General features: G+C 51.9%; 1 protein-coding gene across 4 annotated transcripts in view; it reads right to left on the bottom strand.

The window, feature by feature from the left end:
* Ampd3 (adenosine monophosphate deaminase 3) overlaps nucleotides 1-601 on the bottom strand; it is a 46,211-nt gene that overhangs the window by 19,331 nt on the left and 26,279 nt on the right. The window lies entirely within an intron of this gene.

Here is a 601-nt window from a genome sequence, read left to right as displayed (position 1 = left end):
GCACACCAATGCGTGTGTGTGCAGAGACTAGCACACCAATGCGTGTGTGTGCAGAGACTAGCACACCAATGCGTGTGTGTGCAGAGACTAGCACACCAATGCGTGTGTGTCCCGAGGCTAGCACACCAATGCGTGTGTGTCCTGAGGCTAGCACACCAATGCTTGTGTGTGCATGTCCATGTGCATGCATGCTTGTGTGTGTGTGTGTGTGTGTTTGTACATGCACATATGTGTGTGTTTAGCTTTATTAAAATGGACTTCACCTAATTTGGCCCTTCTTGGCACTCCGGGTGTCTGCTTTATTTTACTTTTATTTTTGAGAAAAGAATGGCTAGGGTGTTCTCCCAGTAAGAAAGCACTGGCAATACCTGGGGCAGGGAATAACGGCTCCCTCTTCCCACATATTTTCTGAGTCCAAGGCAGTCAGAGAGTTAGACAAGCAGTCACCTTGTCCCTACCAGAACAAAAGGAGCAGTAACCAGGCCCTGCCTTCCCAGAGCAGGAACTGGCCAGCATGGAACCTTAGCCCAGCGTGGCCAGCATGGAACCCTTACCCCAGCGTGGCCAGCGTGGAACCCTTAGCCCAGCGTGGCCAGCGTGG

This window comes from Mus pahari, chromosome 1 (assembly GCF_900095145.1).
Source record: "Mus pahari chromosome 1, PAHARI_EIJ_v1.1, whole genome shotgun sequence".
In the NCBI taxonomy this organism is placed as follows: domain Eukaryota; kingdom Metazoa; phylum Chordata; class Mammalia; order Rodentia; family Muridae; genus Mus; species Mus pahari.
This window is presented reverse-complemented; position numbering and strand designations above follow the sequence as displayed.